Source organism: Wasmannia auropunctata, unplaced genomic scaffold, assembly GCF_000956235.1.
Source record: "Wasmannia auropunctata unplaced genomic scaffold, wasmannia.A_1.0 LD336027.1, whole genome shotgun sequence".
Lineage (NCBI taxonomy): Eukaryota > Metazoa > Arthropoda > Insecta > Hymenoptera > Formicidae > Wasmannia > Wasmannia auropunctata.
The window spans coordinates 164,052-173,541 of NW_012026863.1; positions in this window are offsets into that span (position 1 = coordinate 164,052).

Genomic DNA, 9,490 nt, shown 5'->3' on the forward strand with positions numbered 1-9,490 from the left:
AAAGGGACAAGGGTTTCCCGACCCGCTATTCTGGGCCCCGGTATGAAATGTTTAGCATATTAACCAACGACCCTGAAAATATTTGTTTGTTACTAACTGCGAGGTTAAAGCCGTGATTACGAGCTCCTCGAAGGAGGGTAGGCGTCACGCAAAAGACCGTGAAACGTGAATTCGGCGGCGGAAATTCAAGGTCTTTTGATGGCGTGTATTTAGTAAATTACGATCCGTCATTAGGCGTATACATTTTTCTATTATTCGAACAATTATGTTTGATAATTTAGAAGTGACATTTTTACGAAGAGAATAATTAAATTAGCGGTAAAGAGTTATAAAAGTAAATTAGTTTGACACAGTCCTCCCATTCCCGGAAAATACATTCTCTTCCCGAACAAAGTGCGGCGTTAATCAAGCGGACGCTTGTAAGTGGTAACGCCTGACTCTTTAATGCGATGATCGGGCAATATCGCTTAAGCTGCTATAGCATGGTCGTAATTAATGGGTGCGAACGAAGGGACAATTTCGAAATGGCTCGCTCGGCAACCGTGCGCAATTGCAATTGCATTGAGCGGAAAGTCATGGTTCGATTAATACCTGAAAAATACTAGTTATTTGTGACAACATTGTAGATCCGAAAATTAACAAGGAAAAGTTGCACGATAAATATTACGATAGAATATAATCGAAGTATCACAAGCGCTCTTGTTTACAATATAAATATTCGAAGAAAAATGAGGGATGAACTGTTACGCAAATTCTATTTAAAAAAAGGCATATTGTTAAATCGGTACTCGAATTATCGAAAAATCTCGAAGTTTATTATTGGCGTTTTCCGCGATGCTAACTGGCTCTCTCAATGCGCTTCGTAAGCGGCTGTATATTTTAACTCATCGTATGTATATTTTAACAGTTGTGCGTATGGAAGAATCAATAGTGTAATACAATGTACCTAATTGTACGCATTGTAAATATTGTTATGGTAAAAAGTAAAAAAAAGTTAAATATCGCGAAGCGTGCATCTGTGACGTCTAGTCTGCAAAAAAAGGGTATGATATCACCAGCTATACTATTACATTTATTTATAGCTATTATCGCATCTCAACGACAATTTACATTTTTCGTGTAAATTATGGAGGAGCACTTATTACAGACATCATGTATACAACGTTTTCTGCTCGAGTGACTATATCGCGCGCGCGTGTACCATTATTTTGCAGGTACAAATGTGCGTCAGGGATCGCGAATGAAAGATACAGAACGAAAGAGAAATGGTGATGACGATCAAGTGTGCGTTGGTCGGGGAAGGAGAGAAGGGGGAGGGGAGGGTGGAAAACGAGGCGGGGGTGAAAGAGTCGCGTGTCTCGCGTGTCACCATTCGATTTGGCACCGCAGTAGTGTCCGGCCGGCAGCTGGGCTTTGTCCATTTGTAATTCCCTGTATGGAGTACGCGACGTATGCACGTGGCTATATTGCATCGGACACGGGAATGCAACACGCACCCATTTCGAATTACACGGTTGTGGATGGGAAAAGAAGCGCGGGGGTGGAATCGCCAGAGTTGTCGAAACGTTGACGTGTTTTGCACCCTCTCGCCCCCTACTCCTCTCTCTTCCCACTACTCTCTCTCTCTCTCTCTCTCTCTCTCTCTCTCTCTCTCTTTCTCTCTGCAGGGGCGCGTTGAAAATTCAAGCATCTCGTCCCCGCGGTTATTTGCCGGCGAATGATATTCCGAGGGTCGCGGAGAGAATAGAATTTTCATCTAACATAATGTCTCATAAACCTACTGGCTCCATTTTCCACCTTTTCATGCGCAGAACCACGATCATAGAACCCGACATTAAGGAACGTTTATTTACGAAGGGGATGTCTCGGATGCATGTAACCGTACCTTTTTTAAATCACAGATGTTACACTACCGAATTTTACGATTACGAGTAATTGAATAATAAAAAGTTTCGATGATTTGCAATCTATAGGTATTCAAGATGATTAAGTCGCTCTTTCTTTAATTTTAAGTTTAATTTGAGATAAAATCAATTTCAATAGGTAATAATAAACGGATGATAATTTTTATTTTGAATTTCTAAAAGAAAATTGACTTAAAACTTGTCGAAAAATCTGTAATTGAGAGGAAAGGCTTATAGATAGACATCATACATCGTAATATCCCACATTAAGTCTAGTCGATTTAAATTAAATTTCTATCTTAATTAACATTCCTTTGAAAATGGTGCTACCGCGCAAAGATCGCCCGGCATTGCTCGAGGAACAATAAATCGGCAAGAAAAATCGCGTCAACGTACTTTCGCGTAATTAAGTGCGTCGCTCGCTAGGAAGAGAAGGAATTTTTCAAGATATTCTCGGCAGTCACGTCGGCGCGGGGTGTAGTAATTACCATTCGTTAATTGAGCCGCCAAGAGAAAGAGAGCGGAGATCCTCGCTCAGGTCCGGATCCAAATACATTCGCGGCGCACCTCGCACTCATTGAAGTAAATTGTTTATTTGTGTTTGTTTACTCGGTTTGAACGGCTTCAACGAACCGTTCGCCGTTGTCGAGTGTGCTAGATCGCACCAATTTCGCAAATGCGTTCGATGCCCATCCTCGTGGCGGATATATACAATCTCGGCCCAATACGATATTTATCTTCCGACGTCGAGACGCACATATGCCGTCACTCCGCTACTTCCTCAACGCAAGCGAAGGATAGACCGGTCGCCTGAGTGAGGCAAAACATGTGGAGAGTATAGATCCTACGGGACTTTCGTTCGGACACGGGAGAAGAAGCGCCGACCTAGCGCGCTAGGCGGCAAAGTAATACCCACTGCTTTGTGGATTCTTTACGATCAAACGAAAATGTATCGTACGAAGGAAGTACGAAATACTGCCCGCCAAGAGAGAGAGAGAGAGAGAGAGAGAGAGAGAGAGAGAGAGAGAGAGATCCTTTCAACGCGATTAGGAAGATTATATGCTGTAATATTTAGAAAAGAGATTTCAAAATTATAAACCCGGAAGAGTGTTGGGGCTATCGCGGGGCACACGCTGGTCTTATCAGCGGGGGCTGAAGATTTTCTCTGACGATAATTCTTAATACAAACCAATCCGTCATAATTTCGCTCGCTATAAGGGCAGCACTGCGTGGCTATCAAACACGCACAAAATGATTCATGAACTTTTCTTCTCTCCCTGCTGCTTACCGGAGCGCGTATATAAAGGTATGGACGCGACAGGCAATTTGCATTAAGTTAATTGAACCCGCGGCCGGGGTACCCTTTTTTACAAGACAATGCACTTACACCGGTTTCTTGCGGCGGTCGACGGTGCGCGCGAACAACTGGCCGCCGTACGATAAACGGCGCTCTCTCCTCTTCCTCCTTCTCCTCCTCCTCGCAGAAAACGTTAAATAAATGCGTTTTCCCTCGAAGAGACAAATGCGGCCGCGGCGGATTATGAACTCGCATGTGGCCGGGTCGCCGCCGCGGCCGCCGACGTGGCCGGTAATTAATTCCGAGCGTTCTTTCATATTATCCTTCGTTCCAGCGCGCGGCGCGTATAGCGCAGCGCGGATCGGCACGGCGGATCCGCGCAACAGGAATGCGATAAACGTGAAAAATTGCGCCCACCCTTGTAATGTATCACGGCCTGTACTACGAGTTCATAGCCCGCGAAGCGGCCGTCGGCGACATTATCAACTCGCGCCGCGAGTACTCTCTCCGGTTTTCGACGCGATAAAGGCAGGGTAGACTGCCGGTGACGTTGAGAGGTCGCGACGTCAAGGAGTTCGATTCGGGTTCGGTAAGTGTTCAAGACTCCTTACGTCGCGAGACACGCCCGGCCAAGTACCGTGCGGTATTTTGAAATTAATCATCGCGATGTGTGCGCCCGCTTGTTGAAGCTATAATTTAATCAACGTACGTTTCGCCGATTCTCCATTAACGCTGATCCAGCTCGTCGACGCTTGTATTGACTTGAGAAAGGATAACAGTGCAGAAATTGGCGTTATACGGCAGACGGTGATATCGTATAGCCGCGGTCACGTTGAAAAACGATACATTCAGCCGATCTGATTATCGCTATCAGGCATTAAGCGACTCTACATTGCTCTCCGTTGCATGTCGAGGAAGAGGGGAAAGCGGTGGGAGGGGGGCTACCTAAAGGGCTGCGCGATCATCGACGTGCGCCGTTAATTCATTTCGCGAAGCAATTTAGATAATCCCTCGGAGGTTGTGTTTCGCTTAATCAAGGGGCGGGATCTCTCCTGACCGTGGAACGACCGAGGGGGTGCATATGCTTCGCTCGCCGCCGGGCTAGCTGCGTGGCGACGTGCGCGCGTGCCGGTTTCATTCGGTGTCCCTGCAGCACCCCATCCCTCGTCCCGAAAACACGATGCGTTTCTTACTCTTTCGTTCGAGGGGCGGACGGGGGATGGCGGGGAAGAAGGGGCGTCGAGTGGGCACGTTCGTGTATCGGGCACGGTCGTTTTTTACGGTTTCCGACCCTTCCGTACGCCCGTCTTATCTCTCGCGCGGGCCCGCATCCTTGGGAAATCATGCGCAGAACCCGGCGGGCGATTCATCCCCCCGAGCACTCGTCTCGGCCGAATTTGCATAAACACAATTAGTTGCTCTCATTGAATTATTCAAAACGGCCGGAACTATCAGCGAGGACAGCAGCCATTATCGTGCCCGTAGCCGAGCCCATCTCTCGGCTCGAGGGTTGCCTGTATCGTGCGTCGCTACACGCTGATTTTCACCGAATACGAACTGCGAGATTATGTGACGCTACGTCGACGATACCCAACGGCTATATACGGTGGCTCGGCTCTGTTAATACCGATCCTTGTATAAGCTCCGCCGTCAGAAATGCCTTGTAACAACGATATGATGTTTCGTCATTTTCGTAAGATGTCTTGTAGGAAGCATCAGATAGTAATTTGATATTCCGCCCGTACACGAACTCGAAATTGTAATTTCATCCGGGCGCTATTTACGAAAATTTCAAATCCGTGCTTTTAAACTTTTATTAACGGCCGATATTAAATGATAAATCCAAACACGAGTCACGCAGGCGCGACGCGGTCATTTTTATTCAGCGGAGTGAATCCGCTGTCTTTTATGGTATTGTTATTTCAAATTGCACAGTGCATTCCATTATGTATATCTCTTTCGACGTGGGCCGCGCCGGCCAATCGCATCAGGCAGGAGGGGGGACTTCCTATCGCCGTTGCCGCAGTGTGCACAAATATTTTCCGTATAAGCATCCGCGCCGGTCGATTCTTCCTAGCGTGGCTAGGCGTGTTACTTATGGTAACGGTTAGAATCCATTAATTTCCAACGACTCCCGGGCGTGCCGGACGATAATACCGCGACAGGTGGAGCTATTCACGGGGCACGTCCGCGCCCTCGGGGGAGATTACGCCGAATTCAACGTGGAAAACGATGCTGCGTCACGGGGTGGAGCACCTCCCCCTCCTCCGTCAAGTGGCCATCCACCACGACCACCCTGACCGAGGATCAATCGAGCGGAGGAGGGGAAGGTATCGACTGATCTGACTACTCGCGCCGCGGGAAACTTCTCCGACGAAAGAGGCGTGCTTTTCGAGGTCGACGTGTGAAATTTAATCGCCTCGACGGTAGCAGTCGCTTTCGACGCTGGCAGCCATCAGGAGTGGATGCGAGGGGACTTCGCATCCCCTCACGTCTCCCTCTATTTCCCTGTTGCGATCGTGTATCGTGACCGTGAATAATGATGACGAATGATGATGCGCGTCCCGCGCAGCCCGTGCGTTCACCGAAAGTTTATTCGGATCTCGGTTCTCTGTATAGCGCGATGAACGAACGGCAATTTTGGTTCTCGAAACGATTCGCTATAAATACATAACTAACAATAAGGGCCTTATTATTTTTTTTATTTATTTACGCTTAATCGTTTTTCTTTTGCACCGCTGTAAATTTCCGACGGTAGACAGATGTTTTAATTTTTCTTACCGTTGTTGTTGTTGTCGGAGAGATAAAATAATTTTTGCGTTTTCCGAGTCACATATAATTCTGTTAATGGATCGCGCGGTGTTCGTGCGGGACGCGTTGCATTAACCGTTGGCTGTATAAATAAAATGGAAAACATGGAAGTCAGGTTCGGATGCGCGTATCGGATGAATTGCAGCCGGTACGGTTTACGAAGGGTGCAAGAGGAGACACTTGTTCGGCCTACGCATTTATCCGTAATGAAATTTTCCGTTCGCGCGGCAGGGGCGGGATGCTACTACAAGTGCAACCTTAGAAGGATATACTGACAGATGGAGGAGCCGGCGCGCGCCACGCGGACACCTCACGCGTCGTCGGAATAGAAAAAACACGAAGGGAGAGCGTTACCCCGCACAGACGAGCGGAGCCGGGCGTCCCGCAGCGGGGGTAACTTTAACCGCCCTTCCAAATATTATTCCTCGGCAATCAAGAGTTCTTTAAAACTTCTTTTTTTTCTGTCTCTCCCTCTCTCTCTCTCTCTCTCTCTTTCTCTCTTTCTCTCTTTTTCCTCGACCGCGTCACACTTGGCCGCCGGTGACACTGACGAAACGCCACCTTTGAATATTTTCGTAACCCTTGGCGAATACCGTGAATACGTCCAGTCGTGTTTTGACAGAAAATAAGCGCGAAAATTGAACGCGCCCGCGAGAGAAATTGGAATCACCCTCCCCGAGGAATATTTTTCTAACAATTCATGCTTCTCTCTCTCTCTCTCTCTCTCTTTTCGTCGCTCGGATATCGAGGAACCGGTAACGCACACGGGAGAACGGCGAGAGGGGAGAGTAACTCTCGCTCATTGTCAGTGAAAGACGATATTTATGTACCATTAGTCGGAGCGGGAAGCGTTAATTGTGATACGACATGTATCGGTTGTCGGAAGATAACCCGCGTATTGTAGACGATATACAAGTCGATATTAAATCATCTACCGCGGTTTATCGGTTTGCTGCCGTAGGGACGCTTCGCATGGTATTTTCATGACGATTGAATTATCCGGTCCGTAGACTCCCTGCCACCGTCCTTAAAAACAATCTAATTGCTGCTGGGGAAAATCTCGAAGGACATTACACTCGTCCACCTGAGCGACAGGTATGTCGGAAAGAGAGCCGAGAAAGGCAGGGATTTAATATTTCACTTATAGTATCTCGTCTCCAATCTGGCAGCGACAGCTCTGCAACTTGGAAATGAAAATGCACGTGGGTCTGCCGTCCCCCCCGTCTCCCCCCCTCCTCCCCCTTCCCCTCCCCCTTTCACGGCCCCAACCTTTGACGGACAGCCCTTATAAATATTCAGAACGGAATGCGAAATAACGTGACACGCGAGACTGGAGGCATTTCTTATCGTCTCGCGCGGCCGAAACGACGCGACGCGACGCGGCGCTCGGTGATGCGTACGCCCTGCATTTTATCTCACGCACTCCCGTGCGCTCTCTGTATTGACCCGTCCCCGAGCTCGCGCTCGCGTTCTCGCAATCGCGCGAGTTTCACTTTCCCGGGCGGCAGCAGCCGAGCCGGCCGGCCGGCCGCGTTTTCGGACGCACTCATTAAGTCGGCCGTGACCGTATACCCGAAGGCCGACGGTTTCTCGGCGAAAAATGAGTCTCCTGTTGCGCGTTAGGAATAATTTCCGCCCGCCGCGGCTGGCAGAGCGTCGTGCGCGCCACGAAGAGATAGGAAAACGCGAACGAGTCCTGCACGAAATTATCTTCATTTTATCCGCTACAACGGGCATTCATCGCATTACGGCGCGGCACACGCCCCCATTGCTATTGGCTCGCGTATGAAAAATGAGTCTCTTGCCGCTCGTGCGAAATAATTTCATTCACGGGCATCGCTTCTGCGGATTTCGTAATAATAACGCGCGCGTTACGCTTAAACGAATAATGCTCGTGCGACTCGCCGAGCTGTTCTCGATGCCCGATATAAAACATTTACTTTGCCGATGATCTGCTTTCATGGACTTTTAATATTTCCGACAGATGCAGTGAAATAACGTTACGGTTACATTGTAACGTTGTTTTTTTTCCGAAATTTCCGTGTGTTTTCCGATTTAATCCGTTGCGGTACGAGAATATGTTTGTATTAATAATTCGTCAGTTTACAAGTTTCATATGATAGCGTTGGGTGAATATTTTCAAGAATTCACGTAGGAGGTGCTGTGTAACTTTCGAGATAGTAAAATATGAATTTCTCGAGGTTCCATCAGAAAAGGCAGGATGTACTTGAGACGAAACTGCATACGTGCATCTTCGGAGAGTGCACATCAGGGCGCAAAGTGCTGGAACACTTACGGCGGAAGTGTCACGTTGTCCCATATTCTCTGTTTCGAAAGTCGAAACGTAAATGACGCGTTTGCGATATTGGAGATCCCTCCGTAATGTTTCGACGATCGACAATCGGCCGTTTGTACCAGCCGCAAGAACCGACAAGTTTGAGACTCCGATCGACGTGAAGTGTCTTTTTCCTTCCGTTATCTATCGTACCGCGTTCTATATCGCGCGTACATCGTGCCGCGGTGTTTCGTTCTGTTTGTCCGCGCGCGCACGTTTCATCGTGCGGTCGACAAACGGTCGCATCGCGTGCCGGGCCGACGAGTAGCGTCGCGCGGCGCGGCGCCATCGCCATCGGTGCCGGCGTTCACGCGATCCTGCGGGCGGACCCACGGATACACCGCCAGCAAATAATAACCAACGGTGAAATAGCGGGTCGCGGATGCGCCCCCGGGAAATGCAATTCCGTAACGCGTCCCGCGGGGAAGCCGCGGGAACGCGCGCGCGGCGCCGGTTACGCGCTTTAAACCGTTTTACCGGCCTGATGCGAATTCGCGGCGGCAAACACCGGCGGGAGCGGGTGTGCGGATTCACCGAGCCGCTCATTTTTCATCGATCCGGTCCGAAATCGATTCGGTTCGAACGCAGAGAAAAGCGCGCGTTTCTATACGGCATACTGGGTGAATTAAAAATTCTTCGCGTTTTCGCGCTGTTGCCCGCACCGGGGAATATGAGAGCGATAGAACACAGAATGGGATAGAACGTACACCGGTTTATTTATTTTCCCAAACACGGAGCTCTTTTTTCCCCCAAAACACAATGGATAAGTCCAAACGATTCGAAAAAGCGCCATCGAACCGCAATACGTGGATGAGAAGTTAATTTATTTCATCCAGTCATCGTATTTTATTAAACTTAACAAATGGAGCTAAAATAATTGTTAAAACACATATAATGCAGCCGAGCTAAATTCAATCGTATTCGCGAGAGATACATTGTTATATTAATACGAGACTTATCATTAATATTGGAATCACAAATTACAATGATTAAAGCAGTGCGTATATAATGCAGAGAATTATTTCTGCATTCCCTTTGGCAGATGCCTGATGCTCCAGCCGACAGGGACGCCGGCTGGACCTTCCTTTTTGAAATAAATATTAATTGGAATTCCTCGAGCTTCATAAATGTAGATACGGGACT